Below are 20,136 nucleotides of genomic sequence, written 5' to 3' on the forward strand. Positions count from 1 at the left end.
ACTGGTAGGGCTAGGCTTCAAGCCCAGATTGGCTGACCACAGAGTCCCATCACTAATCTATAAGCCAGACTGCTTTGTCACAGTGTGGGCTTAGAACTTGGGAGGAGATGACAATGAGTATTGTTTCAGAAGGTGACAGGTTGTTGACAATGCAGAGGAGAGCAAGAGGTAGGCAGAGAATGCTGATTGTGTGCAGCAAAGATAGGACAGGGACATGTGGAGGTGAAACTGGTGTCACTATTGTTTAGTTTTGACATAGGCTTAAGTCTATTTATAGACCAGGGAGAAGAAATTTTAAACTTTAAAATTTAAGAAAGAAAGGGATGGGTGGAAAGCCTAGCCTTGTACGGATGGAGACAGGTAAGCAAACAGGGGGACATAGGAGGTCAAAGGCATCTCTATTCTCCATTCTATTCTCCATGAAGTAGAAGGGAAGATGTTTCAACAGAAAGCCAGGAGATAAAATCAGGCCATAGAGACGAGGTGTGTCTGATGGCCTCTTGGGGGTGGGGGGGTGGGGCTTTGACAATGTGATTGTCACTGGAGTGGAAACCACAGGAAAATGAACGTTCCCAGTTGTTTTCAAACAACTTGAATGAGCTCACAGTCCCTGAGGACCTCCGCGGACCCCCAGACAGTGCTCTCTAAAAGTCTCTTTTACTTCTAAGAATAATCTCTGATGACTTAAGTTTGAGGTGAGGGTGAGATGTCTATGTGTAAACTTGAAAAAGTAGTGGAAATGATGAAATTTTCCATCACATTGCTTTGATGGGCTTGGGACTGTAGTCTGTGGATCTAAGTTAATGTGCCCTGTGTAAAGCCACCAGGCCCACGGGACCTTAACAAGCAGTGTGGGCGGTGGGCATGTGCACTGACTCTGCAGTGGGCCAGGCCCTGGTGTCCCGTGCTGCTCTGCAGGCCAGCACTTTTCCGGGCTGTCATTACCTTGTGGGCTGGGAGGGACGCAGGAGCAGGTTGGGCTCAGCTTTCAGAAGCAGGATACTCCCAAGCCAACAGTCAGCCCTGCACTTAAGCAGCCTGGCTATCAGCGAAAAAGGGAGGAGCCAGGCTCAGAGAACCTGATGAAGATGCCAGTCAGTGCACATGGCCTTGGGCCATCTGGGTGTTCCCAAGGCAATCCCACTTGCCTGGGTGGGGCCAGGGATAACACTCTCCACAGCTAATCATGGACTGGGCTTGGCTGGTTAATCACATCATCTGGGGCCCGGAAGTTTCTTTAATGTTGTTCTTAATATATGGAGACGTCATCAGTAATTCATTGCCTATTTATGAAAAACACTTGAATAACACCCCACATCCCGCGTTAAGCTAATTACTTGGACAAACACCAAGTTGGCATTATGTCCTGAGGGTGAGCCAGCCTCTGCCACTGGGGGCCTGGCTCTGATTCCTGGCTGTGGAGCAGACACAGGCATGGAAGGAAGATCCACTCCCCCATCCCCCACTTTCTGAATCAGTCTCCATGGGTTCCGCAGAAGGTGGTGGGGATAGGGGGCAGGTCTGGGCATAATAGGACAACACCATCCTTCCTAGTGATCAGGGTTGTATTAATCATGCCTTTATATTTTCTGTATTTCTGATGCCTTGATATCTGGGGCCTTGCTGACTTCCCATGGGTCGCTAATTCCTAGAGCTAGTAAACCGCTCATCTGTTAGTACACTAATCATGTGCAAACCAGCCCACCCAGAGCCGTGTTCAGTTCCCCCACCAGGCTTTCTCACTCTGGGCCACCCTTCACCTGCCATAATCGCCCTAGGCCAGCTAGCTGACAGGTAGAGACAGCCCCTACACCCCGGAACCTGCTGAAATTGTTCAAACTAGCCAGTCCTGAGCCAGCCTACCCTGCCTCGCCTGTTCCTTTTCATAAGAAACAACAATAACATGTTCGTGTTTTCCTCCTGCTCTCTCTGCCTCCTGACTCACCCCACTGCTTTCCCGTGTGCCCCTCATGACATGTCACACACCCTCCTCTTGGGAATAAACCCTTTTCAATGGCAAATATCTCCTATCTGTTGGCCTTATTATATAACTTCCATTTTAACGCAGGGTGTCTATTGAAGTTTTGCTGATTTGTGAACCATATAGATAACATAGAGAAAAGGAATTTATATTTATTGTGTTCTTTATTGTGTGCCAGGTGTTGCAATAGTTGTTTTTTAAATATATGATCTTATTTAATAATATTTTCTTTTTCTTTTTTTTACAGAGACAGAGAGAGGGATAGACAGGGACAGACAGGAACGGAGAGAGATGAGAAGCATCAATTATTAGTTTTTCGTTGCGAGACCTTAGTTGTTCATTGATTGCTTAGTTGTTCATATGTGCCTTGACCGTGGGCCTTCAGCAGACCGAGTAACCCCTTGCTCGAGCCAGCGACCTTGGGTCCAAGCCGGTGAGTTTTTGCTCAAACCAGTTGAGCCCGTGCTCAAGCTGGCGACCTTGGGGTCTCGAACCTGGGTCTTCTGTATCCCAGTCCGATGCTCTACCCACTGTGCCATTGCCTGTTAAGGCTAATAACATTTTCTTGAGAACACTATAAAGTTGATATTTTATAAAAATTCAAATTGGTTAAGTGGCTTTCCCTAGGTCACTGTCTCCAGCTGGGACTTGCCAGCCACATGGGGCCTCGCTGACCTCCCAGGAGCAGCCAGTTCTTGTCATTGTTTCTCTACTTCTTCTTCCCTTCTCTGATTTGTGATCATTGCCACCCCTCCTCCACTTTTTCTGTCTACCTTTCCCTTAAAAAAAATTCCTTGCAATGTTACTTATGTTTTCTTTCCCCCAGGTGAAAATCTGAACATATAAATCATAAATTTCAAGATATAATAAAATTTCTTCTTTTAATTACAAAAGACTTTAAGTTCTGAGCTTATAATTATCTTACATTTTAAGTTCAATAATAAAAATTTCAAATATATACTTTGCTGCAAATGTTTATTTTAGTTAAAATATAGTTGGCATATAATATTTTATCAGGTTCAGGTATACAACATAGTGACTCAACATTCATATAACTTATGATGCTTTTTTCAGACACCATGACCACAGTAGAGTACCGGGCCAGCTGTTCTCTCCCTTGTGAAATAACTGTAAATTTAGATAAGATACATAAAACAGCAGGATTCAAGAAATTCAGGCAATGGAAGATGCAAGGGACAAATTAGGTAATTCTTACAATTGCCTCAACTTGCTGCTTAAAGAAAGTTTTCAGGCTGTGGTATAAAGGGGGAGGAACCCAAGCAAAATCGAGAGGTCTGTTTGCTCCCAGAGGGAGCCAGTATTCTAGATGGCAGAGTAACAGGAGATGACAGAGTGCTGGTAAAGAGAACTCTAGAAAAGCACACAGGCTCCTCCACAGTACCCAAATGACTACCATGCCAGTGTGTGAGGAAAGAATCCCCTGAGTGGATAAGAGGGAACAATACCTAGAAGTCACACAGAAAAGTAAACAGTGCCTGTTATAACCAGCCCAGCTGGAAAACCTCATACTCCATGGGGCATTGGGTAGTATCATCAGAAAGCTCTTGTGTCATTTTAAAAAGCCCTGGATTAAATGCTGCTCTGGTTGGACTTAACAAAGCTTAAAAGCAAGACCTGAAGTATCAAACTGTGTCCAAGTACTTTGTGTTCAGAACAAAGCTCTAGAGTATTTACAGAGTGCCCAAATATTCAGCATCCAATGAGGTAGCCTATAAAAAATTGGTAAACATGTAAAGAAGCAGAAAAATATGACCCTTAATGAAGAGGAAACAGTATCAGTTGAAACTCACCAGAACTGACACAGATAATAGAACTAGTGAAAAAGATATGAAAACAAGATTTTAACTGTATTTCATATGTTCAAAGAGCTAAAGGGAAAATTATACATGATAAGCAGAGAAATGGAATAAATAAAATAGACCTAAGTTGAGCTTCCAGAGATAAAAACTACAATGTCTGAAATAAAAAAAAATATATATATATATCAGATCAGATTGACAAAAGATGAGACATTGTAGAAGGAAAGATTAAGTGAACTTGAAGGCATAGTAACAGAAACTAGAAGAAATAAGAATTAAAGTAAACAGAGCACCATAATCAATGGACATTGTAATCAATGGGCAACTTCAAGTAATATAATGTACACATACTAGGAGTTCACCAGAAGGGTAATAGAAAAAATTTAAAGAAGAAATAATGGGCCCTGGCTGATGGCTCAGTGGATAGTGGATAGAGTGTTAGCCTGGCGTGTGGATCTCCCAGGTTTGATTTCCAGTCAGGGCACACAGGAGAAATGACCATCTGCTTCTCCCCTCTCCCTCTCCCCCTTCTCTCCCTCTTCCCCTCCTGCATCCAGTGGCTCAATTGGTTCAAGGGTCGGCCCCAGGCGCTGAGGATAGCTTGGATGGTCCGAGCACGTCAATCTCAGGCACAAACATAGCTCAGTTCTCAAGCATTGCCCCCGACAGGATTGCCAGGTGAATCCAGTTGGGGTGCATGCAGGAGCCTGCCTCACTCTTTCCCCTTCTCTCACCTAAAAAAATAAATAGCTTCCAGTTTTCCAAATATAATAAAAACTATAAACCCTGGGATTTACCTGACCTGTGGTCATGCAATGGATAAAGCATCGACCTGGAATTCTGAGGTCACTGGTTCGAAACCCTGGGCTTGCCTGGTCAAGGCACATATGGGAGTTGATGCTTCCTGCTCCCCCCCTCTAGAAAATGAATAAATAAAATCTTAAAAAAAAAAAAAAAAACACAACCCTTGGATCCAAGTTTAGTGAACTGTGCAAGAAATGTTATCTTCTAGGAGTTTTATAATTTTACATTTTACCTTGCAGCCTGTGATACATGTTGAGTTAATTTTTGTGAAGCGTACAAGGTCTGTGTCCAGTATCAGTTTTTTGCATGTGGGTGTCCAATTTATTCCAGCATGATTTGTGGCAGAGATTATCTTTGCCCTATTGTATTACTTTTGTCCTTTGCCAAAGACCAGTTGACTATATTTGCATAGATCTCTGAACTCTCTCTTCCATTTCATTGACTAACTCCTTCCCAGCTATGCAGTCTTCCTGACGTCAGTGTAGGGTTCTGGGTCCACAGGCTTTCCTGCTCTCCCTGGGCAGAGGGTTTGTATCCCCACCTTTCTTCCAGCAGCCACGGCTCTTAGCCGGTGTCCTGGGAGATGCTTCCCTATCTTCTCCCAAGAAAGATGGGTATCACTTTTCTAAGAAGCCATGGATCTAGAGGGTTCACTCTCCCTCAATTGCTTAAGGTTTTTGCTTCATAAAAGAAAAGAGTCCAGAGATACAAGCAGGGCTTTGTGCCTGTCCCTTTAGCCATCTATTACCTTCCTCCCTCCCGTGTCACCCAAAAGATGCTGCTCACTCTTCTGTCCCCACACCTGTGTAGCCTTCCCCATTATCATTTCTACAAGCACACAACAGAGGTTCGTGGAGAAGAGCTTGCAAGCGACAGCAAAATCTCCTCATTTCCAGGGACACAGCGATTCCAAACTGACATGCTGACCCACCCCCAGCATCCGAGAAGTTCTTCACATTTCTGTTGACTTCTTACTGGCCCAGCTGGCAGCCACACTGCTCTCCTGTGCTCTGCCCAGGGGAGACAATGTGCGTGTTCCACTGGCCTTTGTGGCTGCTCTCTCCTTGGTGTACTTGGCTGCCTTGTGAAGTCAGATTCTTCATGGGCTCTAGAAAAGTTACAACTATAGAGCTTATCTGGCTTTTCTTTATTGTTATGATGGGAATGACATTCTTCCCAGCTTTCTTTGTCCTAAGATGAAGCCTCATTCTCCTAACATTGGATTCACCCTTTTTTCTCAGTGGCCGAAAGAGGTGAGTTTCCCATTTTACACAGGAAACTAAGCTTTTGGAGAGGCTGTGTTCTCCCATTGGCTGGTGACAACACTGGGACCCTCTGCCACTGTGTGACATCTTCGCTGGGGTGAATGAGAATTGGGGAAGTGGACAGCTTGCTGAACTATGGGATCTGCCAGCGTTATTTATGAGGCGTGTGTGTACACATGTGGATTTCAACCATGGCTAACTTTGAAATGAAAAGGCTTTGTTTCCAAAAGATTCCTTAATGAGAGTGTTACCACTATCTGGTGCTCCCTGGCTGAATATAAAAAAACAAACAAACATGTTTTTGAACTAAGAGTCAAGTTTTACAAGAGAAAAGCCTGAGAGCTTATTATTCTGACGAGATTGGGCACGTTCAGGGTGGTATGGCCATAGACGCTTGAGCTTATTATTCTGGAGATACATTCTGGATGGGTGGGCTAGCGTGGCATTTTCCCTCAGGCTAGTGTGGAGGAGAGATTAGATGCTAACTCTAACAATGTGTAAACTCACCAGCCAGTGGTTATGAAGGAGGCTCAAGCCCTGGCGGGATGGTTGGGTTGGTTAGAGTGTCGTCCTGAAACACAGAGGTTGCCAGTTCAACCCCTGGTCAGGGCACAGACAGGAACAGATCGATGTTCCTGTCTCTCTTTCTCCCTACCTCTCTCACTAAAATCAATGATACTACTACTGACCACTACTACTACTAATAATAATAAAAAGAAAGAGGCCTCTTTAGCTTGTAGGACCTTCCCATGTAGGTTCATCACCTTTACCTGTGTCAACACAGTATTCTAGAAAAAGTGGGCGATGAGACAGGTAAGCAAGTAATATAGAAGAGGGTACACATGTATCTCAAACTAGATTGTAAAATTAGTCAACTTCCTTATTTATTTTATTTATTGATTTGAAAGAGAAACACGAAGAGAGAAACAGAGAGAAAAATCAATTTGTTGTTTCATTTACTGGTTGATCTTGTATGTGTCCTGATCGAACCCACAATCTTGGTATATCTGGACAATGCTCTAACCAACTGAGCTACCCAGCCAGGGCAAAGTCAGTCAAGTTTTCAACCTGCATCTTTAGTAAGATAATTCACCTGAGACTGTAATTTTGTTTCCCTTGGTTGAGAGAGCAATTTATAATTCCTACAAAGATAAGCAAACAAGTATAAAACGATGAAGCAATAGATGTGGGAGTCTTCTTATGGGGTGGCAACCTGTGGGATTTGTTACAAATCTCAGAAGTGTCCTGCTGCTTTGTATCTGCCTTGTCTGCTTTCCTATCCTTAAGATGTTTGAAATGGGCAAGAGAACCTGAAATACCACATTGACAAGATTGATTTATTAACTTACAAAAGTAACGTAATTGCTGAGAATAATTTTGCTTGTTAAGTCTGCCACGACAGGAGTTTCATTTCCTGGAAGAATCCAGTATATTAAACTTGTAATTGTACTTTCAAATGTCTCAGGAAATATGATTAATTAAAACATCAGTGGAGTTAATGCTTAAGGATTTAATCTGTTTAAATGGAGTTAGTTTAACATTGATCAAAGATCCAGGAGAAACAAATTTTAAAATTCTTTGTAATTGCTAGATTAGTTAATAGAACAAGATGGTTTATAAGTTGAACTCGAAGGCTTGCGATAAACTAGGTTTTAAAAATAAAAACTTTAAGATGTTGCGTATTAGATGAAAAAACACACAATAAACTACAATGTGTTTACCATGTACAAAGTCTCCTTTCCTCTCAGGAAAAAAGAATAGAAAAAGATATACACCCACATCTTACCCACCCCCTGCAGTGTAGCTTCAGGTCCTGTCCAACTCGGTTCTTATTGCTATAAAGCCAGCAGCCACGGCCACCATCACAGCTGCCTGGTCCATGCAGGTTTGCATTGAATTCAGACAGTCGGTAGTGAAACATCGGAGCCAAGAACTGGTGGGCCATCACCTTTAATCCTAGCTTGCATCCGGCAGGCAAGAAATACACACACTGGGCTCCAAAACTCACTCATTCATGCTCACAAAGCTACTGACTTAACCCAGTTTCCTAGAATCAAAGGTTTCTACCTCACTGGCCTTATTCACCTCTGTTCCCCATCTCCTTCTCCCAGCACAAACTCTGCACAAACTGGCTTCTCACTCAGCACTCCACCATCTTGGCTGCCTCTCCTGTCCTGCTCCACGTGGTCTTTCTCTGCTCTCCTCTAGCATGGGCTTCTCCTAGAACATAATCACTCTTCTCCCGGAACAACGTGATCTCTCTTCCTTTTAAAACTTTTGGCGTGAAAGCCCTGCCCCAACACATATTAACATAATCATGCCCATCCCAAGCAATCACCTGGGCAACGGGCTTCCACATGGGCAGCGCCATCTTTAACAAAGTGAGCAAAATATATTTTATCTGCCCAACAATTGCTCTTATTAATTTCTGCCAAACAAATGAGTAAATAATGATATTTTGGCCTGACCTGTGGTGGTACAGTAGATAGAGCATTGACCTGGAACACTGAGGTTGCTGATTTGAAACCCCAGGCCTGCCTGGGCAGGGCACATAGGAGAAGCAACTACTATAACTTGATGCTTTCCTCCCTTTTCCATTCCTCTCTCTTTCTCCTCTCCTCTCTCTACAATCAATAAATAAAATATTTAAAAAATGATATTTTGTTATGACTTTAACTTCCATTCCTATAACTGCAGTGAGGTTGAATATCTTTTCATCTTGCATTGGACATTTATGATGGTCTCAGAATTTCTGCTGCAGTCTTGAAGCTAAAAATGAGTGTTTGATGAATAAAACCATATTCTAAAGAGAAGCCCTGGTCCCGGTGCTCAGGATGTCCACGCTGGCCAGAGCTTCCCGTCCGCCCACCTTGGGCCTATAAGGAGAAAGCAGGGAGTCAGTGAGGAAGGAAGAAGCTCCTAGAAGGGCTGGTGGAGTGGAGAATGCTAGTTTCTCCTCCTCTCCCCCATGTGTGGGGGGCCCATCTTACCCTCGAGCCAAATATGAGGAGCCCAAAGAATGCTGCTCTTAGAAAATGGGGAAGTACTTTACTTGCAAAAAGGAATGACTGGCATTTTTCCACCTGGCCAACACTTTACCCCAGGGTGGGAAGAAGAAAGGGGGTTGGGGAGAGGGAAAGTGATAGGCCTTCCACCTGGACACGGTAAGGATCCCACTGAAAATGAGGCTATACCCATTGCCTGGGCTTTGCGGAGCCTTCTGGCAGTGGAGTCCCAAGGAAAGAAAGGAGTCACAATATTGGCAGGGACACTTGGCCCAGGTTGCCAGGAAGACCTAGAGCCAAGTGGCTGCCACACAATGAATGCCCGTCTGGAACCCTGGGGAAAGTCTTTCCACGGCCCAACAATGGCTTCGGCCCCTCTGAGATGAGGGCTGAACTAGCCCCACTGAAGTGTTGGCTGAGCTGAAAGAAATTCTAGAAGGCGTGATGGAAGAAGGACACAGTGAGAATAAATGATGGCTTTGGCACTGGTTCCAGCCATATGCACTCTAGTTTCTTTTGCCGAGTCTTGTATTTTGAGTCTAACCACACACAGAAAGCTCTGCAGCAGTTAGGATGTAATGGCAGCCACGCATCTGAATGGTGCAGAGTGTGGTTGTCTGGAACAGATGCCTCTTATGTCTGGCTTGTCATATCTTCCAGTCACCTTTCTTATGCTGACCACTGCTGACGCAACCAGCTGGGCACAGGTAGGAACTGACAGCTTCTGCTCCCGCTACACTGCATAACTCTGACTTTCCTCCCTAGGGTTCTCTGGCCCTGCCTGTGTGATCCATCTGCAGGAGTTTCAAATGCGTGTGAACCTGGAAATGCAAAGGAAGTTAACACTTCAAGGGGCCAAGCAGTTGAGTCCTCCAAGAAGAGACCGAGATGGCATTAGAAATGCAAGTGGCTTTTTGGGAATCATTTCTATGAAAGGTAAAACAGCGTGGGCTCAGGATTGGGTAGGGAAAGCCTCCAGACCACAATGTTGCCAAGAGACCAGTTGAAGAAGACAGGAGAGCCTCAAATGGCGAGGCAGATCAACAGTCTTAACCCAACAGGAAACTCTGGAACTAATATTGCCCATTAGAGGAGGCCCACTTGGGCAGAAATGGCAAGGTCCTAAGACCTGCGCCACACTCGCTCATTTACTGGGTACTGCCCCGAAGAGCATGTCGGATCCCGAGGGCACTGCAAAGGAAGGCTTTCAGCCAAGTGCATGCTATGTAGCCAAATGGCAAATTCTTTCTTGGGGGATCCGAACAGCAAACCCTCATGGCTGCCACATTAACCAATGGGGTTAAATTACATTTCAGTCAGTGGATATAACACTCGCCTGTGCTCTCCGTAGGGCAGTTGATCTCTGCAGTCTCAGGGCTCCGCAGAGGGTCTCCCGCAAGAGTGAGTCCTGGTTGCCTGCAGCAATAATCAGCTCCGCCGTGTACTCATGGCCTGATTTTCCCAACTTCCTTTTACCTTTCCCCAGTCCCTTTCTCAGGTTCCTTGAAATCACTTTTCAGATTATCTGTCTGCGAATTCTGGTTCAAACTGCTTTGTGGAAACCCAGATAAAACAGCTGGTTTACTGCGTTTCTTAATTCAACAGCGCCCTCTTCTGTTGGTATAATGAAATTCAGTTTCTTTAATGAGGAGGTGCGCGCACGCGCAGGCATGGGGGTGGGTGTGCGGTGTCATCAGTGGTAGGAATATGCTTCTGACTTTGATTTTGTGATACCATTTCTTGGGCCACTTAAATTCAACTGTTTCTATCTTCTTTCCTTTATTAGCAAACCTCTAGAAGATGCCTTCTTGTTACAAGTTCCCCATCTCGCTCTGAAGTCCTCACAGCTCACACTCTCTCTGATCCTCTTAGAGGCTTCTGAGCTTTTCTACTACAGAGAGGGCTCTAACGCTGCCTCTGCTCTGCTCCTCATCAAGGTGTACAAATACTGATCAACTTACGACCTATGCAATTTACGACCAATTCAACTTACGACCATTCGACTTTACGACCACAATCGCTAGCCATGACTGCTCCGCGTCTGGCAGCGCAAGCGTTGCCCAGCTGGACACATGACAGTGCGGACCAGCTTCCGGCAGCACTACCATCTCCACATGCACGATTTCAACTGTTATCCCAGACTCCATACAGCAATTTGTGTTTTATGACTTGAATATTTTTCATCAAACCCCTCCCAAGATGTCTACCAAGAGGAAATTGTCTTTGCAAATATTAAACCAGTTGTACTGGTAATGCAGTGTTTTACTTAAACCTGACGAATGTAAAAATAAGAAACAAAATGGTGTAGATATGATACTACAAATGGCATAAAATGCACAAAGAAAATTATGATACAGGGGTCCCCAAACTACGGCCCGTGGGCCACATGCGGCCCCCTGAGGCCATTTATCCAGGCCCCGCCGCACTTCTGGAAGGGTACCTCTTTCATTGGTGGTCAGTGAGAGGAGCATAGTTCCCATTGAAATATTGGTCAGTTTGTTGATTTAAATTTACTTGTTCTTTATTTTAAATATTGTATTTGTTCCCGTTTTGTTTTTTTACTTTAAAATAAAATATGTGCAGTGTGCATAGGAATTTGTTCAGAGTTTTTTTTATAGTCCAGCCCTCCAACAGTCTGAGGGACAGTGAACTGGCCCCCTGTGTAAAAAGTTTGGGGACCCCTGTTATGATACATAACAAGAATGAAAGAAAATTATGATAAAATATGACTTAAAGATTTTTATAACATCATTTCACAGTATTGTACCTATAGCCTACTCAACTTACGACCAAATCATGTTACGACCAGTCTGTGAGCGGTCTGTCGGAGGGACCAATCATGGTCGTAAATTGAGCACTAGTTGTATTCCCTACTTCTATGCAAATTGTCTTCAGGTATAAGTGTGGGTGAAGAGTAATTGTAGGCATTCTCCTTTATGTATTGTTTTGGGGGGATGTCTGAAGAATTCCTTCTCTGGGGGGCAGCCAGTATCCTACCCAAATCAAAAGTCCTGATGCAACTTGGATTCCACTTTCCTATTTCTTCTTGAGTCAGTATTGAAGATTTAACCATAAAATTGTCATTTTTATCTGAGTTTCCAAGTTTATTGGCTTAACATTTAATTAAAATATTTCATTATTTTAAAAATCTATAGTCTTTTTGCCTATCTTTTTCACTAATTTGGTTATTTGTGGTTTCCTACTTTTTTTCTGTGATCATTTTTTTAATTAAATTTAATGCAGTGACATTGATAAATCAGGGTACATATGTTGAGAGAAAATATCTCTAGATTATTTTGACATTTGATTGTGCTGTATACCCCTCCCCCAAACTTAAATTGTCTTCTGTCACCTTCTATCTGGTTTTCTTTGTGCCCCTCCCCTCCCCTAACCCCTCTCTCCTTCTTCACCCCCTCCCCCCTCCCCCAACCTCCCGCCCCTGTTGCCATCACATTCTTGTTCATGTCTCTAAGTCTCATTTTTATGTCCCTTCTATGTATGGATTCATCTTAGTTTTTTTTTTTTTTTTTCTGATTTACTTATTTCACTCCGTATAATGTTGTCAAGGTCCATCCATGTTATTGTAAATGATCCGATGTCATCATTTCTTATGGCTGAGTAGTATTTCATAGTATATATGTACCAAAGCTTTTTAATCCACTCGTCCTCTGACGGACACTTGGGCTGTTTCCAGATCTTCGCTATTGTGAACAATGCTGCCACAAACATGGGGGTGCATTTCTCCTTTTCGAGCCGTTCTATGGTGTCCTTGGGGTATATTCCTAAAAGTGGGATAGCTGGGTCAAAAGGCAGTTCGATTTTCAGTTTTTTGAGGAATCTCCATACTGTTTTTCCACAGTGGCTGCACCAGTCTGCATTCCCACCAGCAGTGCAGGAGGGTTCCCTTTTCTCCACATCCTCGCCAGCACTTATTCTGTGTTGTTTTGTTGATAAACGCCATTCTGACTGGTGTGAGGTGATATCTCATTGTGGTTTTAATTTGCATTTCTCTAATGATTAGTGATGTTGAGCATTTTTTCATATGCCTATTGGCCATCTGTATGTCCTCTTTGGAGAAGTGTCTATTCATCTCTTTTGCCCATTTTTGGATTGGGTTGTTTGTCTTCCTGGTGTTGAGTTTTACAAGTTCTTTATAAATTTTGGTTATTAACCCCTTATCAGACGTATTGTCAAATATATTCTCCCATTGTGTAGTTTGTCTTTTTATTCTGTTCTTGTTGTCTTTAGCTGTGCAAAAGCTTTTTAGTTTGATATAGTCCCATTTGTTTATCCTGTCTTTTATTTCACTTCCCCGTGGAGATAAATCAGCAAATATATTACTCCGAGAGATGTCGGAGAGCTTACTGCCTATGTTTTCTTCTAAGATGCTTATGGTTGCACGGCCTACATTTAAGTCTTTTATCCATTTTGAGTTTATTTTTGTGAGTGGTGTAAGCTGGTGATCTAATTTCATTTTTTTGCAGGTAGCTGTCCAATTTTCCCAACACCATTTGTTAAAGAGGCTGTCTTTACTCCATTGTATTTCCTTACTTCCTTTGTCAAATATCAGTTGTCCATAGAACTGTGGGTTTATTTCTGGGTTCTCTGTTCTGTTCCATTGATCTATATGCCTGTTCTTATGCCAGTACCAGGCTGTTTTGACTACAACGGCCTTGTAGTATAACTTGATATCAGGAAGTGTGATACCTCCCACTTTATTCTTCTTTTTTAAGATTGCTGAGGCTATTTGTGTCCTCTTTTGGTTCCATATAAATTTTTGGAATATGTGTTCTATATCTTTGAAGTATGTCATTGGTATTTTAATTGGTATTGCATTGAATTTATAGATTGCTTTGGGTAATATAGACATTTTAATGATGTTTATTCTTCCTAACCATAAGCACGGTATATGTTTCCACTTGTTTGTATCTTTCTTGATTTCTTTTATCAATGCTTTGTAATTTTCCGAGTACAAGTCTTTAGTCTCCTTGGTTAAGTTTACTCCTAGGTACTTTATTTTTTTGGTTGTAATTGTGAAGGGGATTGTTCCTTAATTTCTCTTTCTGACTGTTCATTGTTGGTGTATAAAAATGCTTCTGATTTCTGAGTATTGATTTTATATCCTGCCACTTTGCTGAATTTATTTATCAGGTCCAGTAGTTTTTTGACTGAGACTTTAGGGTTTTCTATATACAATGTCATATCATCTGCAAATAATGATAGTTTTACTTCTTCTTTTCCAACTTGAATTCCTTTTATTTCTTCTTCTTGTCTGATTGCTGTGGCTAGGACTTCCAGGACTATGTTGAATAAGAGTGGTGAAAGGGGGCACCCCTGCCTTGTTCCTGATCTTAAGAGTATTGCTTTTAATTTTTTCCCATTGAGTATGATGTTGGCTGTGGGTTTCTCATAGATGGCTTTTATCATGTTGAGGTATGTTCCCTGTATTCCCACTTTGCTGAGAGTTTTGGTCATGAATGGGTGCTGGATTTTATCAAATGCTTTTTCTGCATCTATTGAAATTATCATATGGTTTTTCTCCTTTTTGTTTATGTGATGAATCACATTAATTGATTTACGAATATTGTACCAGCCTTGCCTCCCCAGAATAAATTCCACTTGATCATGGTGTATGATTTTTTCCATATATTGTTGGATCCAGTTTGCTAATATTTTGTTGAGGATTTTAGCATCTATATTCATCAGACATATTGGCCTATAATTTTCTTTCTTTGTGTTGTCTTTGCCTGGTTTTGGAATCAGAATTATGCTCGCCTCATAAAAGGAGCTTGAAAGTCTTCCTTCCTCTTGAATTTTTTGAAATAGTTTGAGAAGGATAGGAGTTAGTTCTTCTTTGAATATTTGGTAGAATTCTGTTGTGAAGCCATCGGGCCCCGGACTTTTCTTTGTTGGGAGTTTTTTGATAACTATTTTGATCTCATTTGGTGTAATCGGTCTGTTTAGGTTTTCTGATTCTTCCAGATTGATTTTTGGAAGATTGTATGTTTCAAGGAATTTGTCCATTTCATCTAGGTTGTCTAGTTTTTTGGCATACAGTTCTTCATAGTATTTTCTTACAATATTTTGTATTTCTGTTGTGTCAGTTGTTATTTCTCCTCTCTCATTTCTAATTTTATTTATTTGAGTCCTCTCTCTCTTTTTCTTGGTGAGTCTACTTAAAGGTTCATCAATCTTGTTTACCTTTTCAAAGAACCAGCTCCTAGTTTCATTGATCCTCTGTATTGTTTCTTTAGCCTCTATGTCACTTATTTCTGCTCTGATCTTTATTATATCCTTCCTTCTACTACATTTGGGCTTTACTTGCTGTTCTTTTTCTAATTCTTTTAGATGCAGGGTTAAGTTGTTTATTTGAGCTTTTTCTAGCTTCTGAAAGTGTGCCTGTAGTGCTATGAACTTCCCTCTCAGCACTGCTTTCGCTGTGTCCCATAAATTTTGAGTTGTTGTATGCTCATTGTCATTCGTTTCTAGGAATTTTTTTATTTCTTCTTTGATCTCATTCTTAATCCATTCATTATTTAGCACCCTGCTATTTAGTTTCCATGTGTTTGAGAATTTTTGAGCTTTTCTGCTGTGATTCATTTCTAGTTTCATGCCGTTGTGATCGGAGAGAGTGCTTGATATGATTTCAGTCTTCTTGAATTTGTTGAGAGCACTTTTGTGCCCTAACATGTGGTCTATCCTAGAGAATGTACCATGAGCGCTTGAAAAGAATGTATATTCTGCTGCTTTAGGGTGAAAGGATCTGAAGATATCTATTAAATTGAGTTGATCTAGTGTTTCCAATAAGTCTGCTGTTTCTTTGTTAATTTTCTTTCTTGAGGATCTATCTAGTGATGTTAGTGGGGTATTGAAATCCCCTACTATTATAGTATTGCTGTTGATCTCGCCCTTTAAATCCATCAAAGTCTGTTTTATATATTTAGGTGCTCCTATATTAGGTGCATAGATATTTATAATAGTTATATCTTCCTGTTGGATTACTCCCTTTATCATTATGTAGTGGCCTTCTTTATCTCTTACTATATCCTTTGTTTTAAAGTCCAATTTGTCTGATATAAGTATTGCTACCCCAGCTTTTTTTTCATTTCCGTTTGCATGAAATGTTTTTTTTCCATCCTTTTACCTTCAATCTATGTGTGTCTTTTGTTCTAAGGTGTGTCTCTTGTAGACAACATATGTATGGGTCCTGTTTTCTTATCCACGCAGCTACCCTATGTCTTTTGATTGGATCATTTAATCCATTTACATTTAAGGTTATTATTGATATGTAGTTGTTTATTGCCATTTTCTTCTTTAAAGGTGTATTCCTTTTTTTGCTATATTCTTTTCCAACTTTGATCTGTTTATAACAGGCCCCTTAACATTTCTTGCAGCGTTGGATTGGTTGTAATGAATTCCTTGAGTTGTTTTTTGTCTGGGAAGCTTTTTATTTCTCCTTCGATTTTAAACGATAGCCTTGCTGGATAAAGTAGTCTTGGTTGTAGGTTCTTGTTCTGCATTACTTTGAATATTTCTTGCCATTCCCTTCTGGCCTCAAGTGTTTCTGTTGAGAAGTCAGATGTCATCCTTATGGGGGCTCCTTTGTAGGTGATAACTTTTTTTTCTCTTGCAGCTTTTAATATTTTCTCTTTATCGCTTAGCTTTGGTATTTTAATTATGATGTGTCTTGGTGTAGGTTTCTTTGGGTTTCTCTTTAATGGAGTTCTCTGTGCTTCTTGGACTTGTAAGAGTTTCTCTTGCATTAATTTAGGGAAGTTTTCAGTTATGATATGATTGAACAAAGTCTCTATCCCTTGTTCTTTTTCTTCTTCTTCAGGAACCCCTATGATGTGGATGTTATTTCTCTTCATGTTGTCACAGAGCTCTCTAAGTGTTTCCTCTGACTTTTTGAGTCTCTTTTCTCTTTTCTTCTCTGCTTTCATGCCTTCATTCCAGTTGTCCTCCAACTCGCTGATTCGATCCTCTGCTGTATCCATCCTGTTTTTAATTCCTTCCATTGTGGTCTTCATTTCTGATATTGTATTTGTCATCTCTGACTGATTCTTTTTTAATATTTCAATATCCTTTTTTATACTTGCTATTTCTTTATTTAGGTTTTCAAACTGCCCCTCCATTGTTGTTCTAAGATCCCTAAGCATCCTTACAATCATTATTTTGAACTCCACATCTGGAAGTTTGATTATTTCCATATCACTTAGCTCATCTCTCAAGGGTGTCTCTTGTGGTTTCATTTGGGTTGCACTCCTTTGTCTTCTCATAATGGTGTTTTATTTGTAGAGTTGCTTGAGTCTAGGCTTGGTGTTTTCTGCCTCCTTTTTTCAGTTGTGTTATTTCTAGGTCTTCTTGGCTTGGTATCAGCTATTATTTGTAATCCACTTTCGGATTTGGGCAGCTTTGAAGTCTTGATTTGTTTGTTTTCTTAACAGATGATAGTCTTGTTAACTGATCTCAGCAGGGGGCTTCCTTGAAACTGTAACCAGGAATGCTGTGGGTGTAACCTGAGACGCTGAAGGTCTCTTCCACCAACTAATCTCACTGGGGGCAGGGTTTTTTCTCAGCTTCAGTAGGGGGAGGTGTATCTCAGATCTCCATGGAGACCTGAGTTACTGCCCCTCCTCCCCACTTCTTGTTTTCAGCTGTTTCTTGTTGCGCTGATTGGAGCTGGATAGATGTCCGGAGATCTCTGATCCAGAAGCACTTCAGCTCTGTTTTGTGAAAGGTTCAGTCCCTCCCCCAGCTATGGCCGCCTCCAGCACGAATGAGTCAGCTTTTTTATTTCGTTTCTTGCATACCTTAGCCCTTCACAGTCTGTCCCTCTCCTTGTCCTTTCCACTTGGGAGATAAGCTGGTCTTTTCAACCCATCTTGCTCCCTGGTCGCCAGGTAAGTGGCTGTGAGCAGTAGTTTCTGCTCTTTTTCCTCTGTGAAATCCTCTCTGGGCTCTCAGCCTCACCCCCCCCCCTGCCATTCCTGTAAGCAGAGGAGATTCAGGCACTCCTTACCAGGTTTATTGTGCCTTCCTCTTTGCTCCTTGGTTTTTGAGAGCTGTTCTTGCAGTTCAGTGTTGGTTTTTCATGCTGATTTTTCCTAAATTGATTTGTATTCCAGTTTGGTGTTGAGAGCTGGGCGTCTGTGTGTCCGCCTACTCCGCTGCCATCTTCAAAAGCCAAGAATCAGGACTTTATATAGCTCCTTTGTGCAGCAGCGTGTCCCGGTTCCTCTCCACTTTGGGGTAGTGCGCCTTCTCCCAGTCGCCCATGGCAGCCACCCCTCCCCTCTGTGATCATTTTATTGTAGGTATGTTTTAAGTATTTATATTTTCAATAAACAACTTTGGTTTTATTGACCTATAATGTTATTTTCATTTTATTAACTCATCTTAACTTCATTATTTCATTCCTTATATTTTCTTTGGATTAAATCTATTTGATAGATATGTGTATTCCAAACTGCCCTCTTGATGTTCCGTTTATCTGTCAGACCTCACCCTTACTGGACTATCGCCCCTGAGACAGAGGAATTCCAAAAAACTGACAAGCCGCCCCAAGGAGGGGCTCCGGACACACCAGGACTTTTGATTCAACCCCCACATGCTCGAAGCCCCCCAAGGAGGAGCATTCCGGACATACCAGGACTTTTGCCTCAGTATCCCCTCAGGCTCTCCCAAACACTATATAACTCGCCCCTAGTCTGTAACCTGGTGCACTTCTCCTGGAGGAGTGCCCCGGCAGGTCTTTCCCCTCAAAGTCTGCACATCTGGTGATGGAGTGCTGTCTCATTCTTACACTATTATTCCTTCTCTAACCCCTCAACTGAATAGTTAATGCATTAATTTTCAATCTTTTTTCTTTTCTAATATAGATCATTAAAGCATAAAGTTTTCTGTGAGATTGTTTTAGTCCCCTTCCAAAAGTTTTTATGTGTAACATCTTCATCTTTATTCACTTTTAAGTTGTCTGAGCTCAGATCCTTCACAAAGCAGGACCTGGAGCAAAGTCAGGATATTAACATGTCTGAAGGTACCACCCAGGGAGAAAGGAAGTGAGGCTGAGCGCAGGCAAGGGATGCCATCAAGTCCCTCCTTGTGCCCCTTACGGGTTGCTCAGGAGCTATGAGCACTCAGTGCATTGACTTCCTCCAGAAAGCCTGCAGGCGGGACCCCACCTCAGAGTAACCTGCAGGAGAGAGAAAGGAGGAACTGTCTCCTTCCAGCCGCCTTTCCTGTCACTTTCCATTGGTCAAGTGTCACACCACGGATACTCATTACCCTACATTTCCAGCGTGTATCATTGGGCCCTTTATTGCTGCTCAGGAATTCAGATCCCACACCCCACAGTGAGGTGTTCATGGAAAACTGCAACAACCCAATCCAGGCAGGCCTACCAAAGGCCAGACTTTTCAGGAATGACCTTCAGGGTCACCACTCCCCAGCCCACCAGATAAAGAGGCACGAGCAGCTGAGGTGCTTGCTGAAGGCAAAGGAAACATGAAATGGGTAGCAGAAGTATATATATAATGTGTATATATTATATTTTTTCTTCCATCTTTTATTCTCTTATGTAGCATAAGATGTATTGACTTTATATCAGGGTGTTTAAAGTATTATTAATTTTATATCATCTGTTTGAGTTACAGGATATCAAGAAGGAGGAGTAAATATCATTCAAGGACTTTACCTCCTTTTCTGGCAGAGGGCTTGGTGCAGATTCTGTTGGACACAGAAGAGTTGTACTATGTTGGGTGGAGTTAGGAACTTCCTACTATCTTCATTTGGAGATTGTGTGGTTTAAGATGAGGCGATTGGTGCCAAGTTGACAAACCATGGCCTTGTCGTGGTTAATTGTATGTGTCAACTTGACTGGGCCTTGGGGTGTCAGATATTTTACCCAATGGTATTCTAGCTGTTTCTGTGAAGGTGCTTTTAGGTGATTCTGACACTTAAATCGATGGACTGAGTCGAGCAGATTACCCTTCCTACTGGGAGTGGCCTCCTCCCATCAGCTAAAAACCTGAGTAGAACAGAAAAGGCTAACTCTTTCCCAAAGAATAAGAGTTTGGGGATGAGGTACAGAGTTTAAGAATTCAGAGGTGACTGTGTTAAATGTGTGTGTCTGTTTCTAGAGCTATAAAGCAACCAGTCAAAAATTACCAGCTGATATTCTATATTTTGCTAAAGACACAGATTTTGGAGTAGTCAGCAAGGTTGTTGAACCCATGCAAGTATACATATCTACCCATCAC

At 42.0% G+C, this 20,136-nt stretch overlaps 1 pseudogene; it reads left to right on the top strand.

The window, feature by feature from the left end:
• Window positions 1–350: 350 nt before the first annotated feature.
• LOC136329926 (small ribosomal subunit protein eS6-like) overlaps window positions 351–20,136 on the top strand; it is a 47,586-nt pseudogene continuing 27,800 nt past the window's right edge.

Source organism: Saccopteryx bilineata, chromosome 3 (genome assembly GCF_036850765.1).
Source record: "Saccopteryx bilineata isolate mSacBil1 chromosome 3, mSacBil1_pri_phased_curated, whole genome shotgun sequence".
NCBI lineage: Eukaryota > Metazoa > Chordata > Mammalia > Chiroptera > Emballonuridae > Saccopteryx > Saccopteryx bilineata.